The following is a 3,700-nucleotide window of genomic DNA, read 5'->3' on the forward strand; positions in this document are numbered from 1 at the left end:
CCCGCAGCATCAGCGCCGCATCCCCGCCTCCTCGGGGGGATGGGGCTATGGGGGAAGCAGGGGGCTGTGGGGCAGGATGGGGGGTGTAGAGGGGAGCAGGGGCTATGGGGGAAGCAGGGGGCTGTGGGGCAGGATGGGGGGTGTAGAGGGGAGCAGGGGCTATGGGGGAAGTAGGGGGTGTGGGGCAGGATGGGGGGTGTAGAGGGGAGCTGGGGCTATGGGGGAAGTAGGGGGCTGTGGGGCAGGATGGGGGGTGTAGAGGGGAGCAGGGGCTATGGGGGAAGCAGGGGGCTGTGGGGCAGGATGGGGGGTGTAGAGGGGAGCAGGGGCTATGGGGGAAGTAGGGGGTGTGGGGCAGGATGGGGGGTGTAGAGGGGAGCTGGGGCTATGGGGGAAGTAGGGGGTGTGGGGCAGGATGGGGGGTGTAGAGGGGAGCTGGGGCTATGGGGGAAGCAGGGGGCTGTGGGGCAGGATGGGGGGTGTAGAGGGGAGCAGGGGCTATGGGGGAAGTAGGGGGTGTGGGGCAGGATGGGGGGTGTAGAGGGGAGCAGGGGCTATGGGGGAAGTAGGGGGTGTGGGGCAGGATGGGGGGTGTAGAGGGGAGCAGGGGCTATGGGGGAAGTAGGGGGTGTGGGGCAGGATGGGGGGTGTAGAGGGGAGCAGGGGCTATGGGGGAAGCAGGGGGCTGTGGGGCAGGATGGGGGGTGTAGAGGGGAGCAGGGGCTATGGGGGAAGTAGGGGGCTGTGGGGCAGGATGGGGGGTGTAGAGGGGAGCAGGGGCTATGGGGGAAGCAGGGGGCTGTGGGGCAGGATGGGGGGTGTAGAGGGGAGCAGGGGCTATGGGGGAAGTAGGGGGCTGTGGGGCAGGATGGGGGGTGTAGAGGGGAGCAGGGGCTATGGGGGAAGCAGGGGGTGTGGGGCAGGATGGGGGGTGTAGAGGGGAGCAGGGGCTATGGGGGAAGTAGGGGGTGTGGGGCAGGATGGGGGGTGTAGAGGGGAGCAGGGGCTATGGGGGAAGTAGGGGGTGTGGGGCAGGATGGGGGGTGTAGAGGGGAGCAGGGGCTATGGGGGAAGTAGGGGGCTGTGGGGCAGGATGGGGGGTGTAGAGGGGAGCAGGGGCTATGGGGGAAGTAGGGGGTGTGGGGCAGGATGGGGGGTGTAGAGGGGAGCAGGGGCTATGGGGGAAGTAGGGGGCTGTGGGGCAGGATGGGGGGTGTAGAGGGGAGCAGGGGCTATGGGGGAAGCAGGGGGCTGTGGGGCAGGATGGGGGGTGTAGAGGGGAGCAGGGGCTATGGGGGAAGTAGGGGGTGTGGGGCAGGATGGGGGGTGTAGAGGGGAGCTGGGGCTATGGGGGAAGTAGGGGGTGTGGGGCAGGATGGGGGGTGTAGAGGGGAGCTGGGGCTATGGGGGAAGCAGGGGGCTGTGGGGCAGGATGGGGGGTGTAGAGGGGAGCAGGGGCTATGGGGGAAGTAGGGGGTGTGGGGCAGGATGGGGGGTGTAGAGGGGAGCAGGGGCTATGGGGGAAGTAGGGGGTGTGGGGCAGGATGGGGGGTGTAGAGGGGAGCAGGGGCTATGGGGGAAGTAGGGGGTGTGGGGCAGGATGGGGGGTGTAGAGGGGAGCAGGGGCTATGGGGGAAGCAGGGGGCTGTGGGGCAGGATGGGGGGTGTAGAGGGGAGCAGGGGCTATGGGGGAAGTAGGGGGCTGTGGGGCAGGATGGGGGGTGTAGAGGGGAGCAGGGGCTATGGGGGAAGCAGGGGGCTGTGGGGCAGGATGGGGGGTGTAGAGGGGAGCAGGGGCTATGGGGGAAGTAGGGGGCTGTGGGGCAGGATGGGGGGTGTAGAGGGGAGCAGGGGCTATGGGGGAAGCAGGGGGTGTGGGGCAGGATGGGGGGTGTAGAGGGGAGCAGGGGCTATGGGGGAAGTAGGGGGTGTGGGGCAGGATGGGGGGTGTAGAGGGGAGCAGGGGCTATGGGGGAAGTAGGGGGCTGTGGGGCAGGATGGGGGGTGTAGAGGGGAGCAGGGGCTATGGGGGAAGTAGGGGGTGTGGGGCAGGATGGGGGGTGTAGAGGGGAGCAGGGGCTATGGGGGAAGCAGGGGGCTGTGGGGCAGGATGGGGGGTGTAGAGGGGAGCAGGGGCTATGGGGGAAGCAGGGGGCTGTGGGGCAGGATGGGGGGTGTAGAGGGGAGCAGGGGCTATGGGGGAAGCAGGGGGCTGTGGGGCAGGATGGGGGGTGTAGAGGGGAGCAGGGGCTATGGGGGAAGCAGGGGGTGTGGGGCAGGATGGGGGGTGTAGAGGGGAGCAGGGGCTATGGGGGAAGTAGGGGGTGTGGGGCAGGATGGGGGGTGTAGAGGGGAGCAGGGGCTATGGGGGAAGCAGGGGGCTGTGGGGCAGGATGGGGGGTGTAGAGGGGAGCAGGGGCTATGGGGGAAGCAGGGGGTGTGGGGCAGGATGGGGGGTGTAGAGGGGAGCAGGGGCTATGGGGGAAGTAGGGGGTGTGGGGCAGGATGGGGGGTGTAGAGGGGAGCAGGGGCTATGGGGGAAGCAGGGGGCTGTGGGGCAGGATGGGGGGGTGTAGAGGGGAGCAGGGGCTATGGGGGAAGCAGGGGGCTGTGGGGCAGGATGGGGGGTGTAGAGGGGAGCAGGGGCTATGGGGGAAGTAGGGGGCTGTGGGGCAGGATGGGGGGTGTAGAGGGGAGCAGGGGCTATGGGGGAAGTAGGGGGCTGTGGGGCAGGATGGGGGGTGTAGAGGGGAGCTGGGGCTATGGGGGAAGTAGGGGGTGTGGGGCAGGATGGGGGGTGTAGAGGGGAGCAGGGGCTATGGGGGAAGTAGGGGGTGTGGGGCAGGATGGGGGGTGTAGAGGGGAGCTGGGGCTATGGGGGAAGTAGGGGGTGTGGGGCAGGATGGGGGGTGTAGAGGGGAGCAGGGGCTATGGGGGAAGCAGGGGGCTGTGGGGCAGGATGGGGGGTGTAGAGGGGAGCAGGGGCTATGGGGGAAGTAGGGGGCTGTGGGGCAGGATGGGGGGTGTAGAGGGGAGCAGGGGCTATGGGGGAAGTAGGGGGCTGTGGGGCAGGATGGGGGGTGTAGAGGGGAGCAGGGGCTATGGGGGAAGCAGGGGGCTGTGGGGCAGGATGGGGGGTGTAGAGGGGAGCAGGGGCTATGGGGGAAGCAGGGGGCTGTGGGGCAGGATGGGGGGTGTAGAGGGGAGCAGGGGCTATGGGGGAAGCAGGGGGCTGTGGGGCAGGATGGGGGGTGTAGAGGGGAGCAGGGGCTATGGGGGAAGTAGGGGGCTGTGGGGCAGGATGGGGGGTGTAGAGGGGAGCAGGGGCTATGGGGGAAGTAGGGGGCTGTGGGGCAGGATGGGGGGTGTAGAGGGGAGCAGGGGCTATGGGGGAAGTAGGGGGCTGTGGGGCAGGATGGGGGGTGTAGAGGGGAGCAGGGGCTATGGGGGAAGCAGGGGGCTGTGGGGCAGGATGGGGGGTGTAGAGGGGAGCTGGGGCTATGGAGGAAGCAGGGGGCTGTGGGGCAGGATGGGGGGTGTAGAGGGGAGCAGGGGCTATGGGGGAAGCAGGGGGCTGTGGGGCAGGATGGGGGGTGTAGAGGGGAGCAGGGGCTATGGGGGAAGTAGGGGGCTGTGGGGCAGGATGGGGGGTGTAGAGGGGAGCAGGGGCTATGGGGGAAGTAGGGGGCTGTGGGGCAGG

The sequence above is a fragment of the Lepidochelys olivacea genome (assembly GCF_965140295.1).
Source record: "Lepidochelys olivacea isolate rLepOli2 genome assembly, chromosome: 23".
In the NCBI taxonomy this organism is placed as follows: domain Eukaryota; kingdom Metazoa; phylum Chordata; order Testudines; family Cheloniidae; genus Lepidochelys; species Lepidochelys olivacea.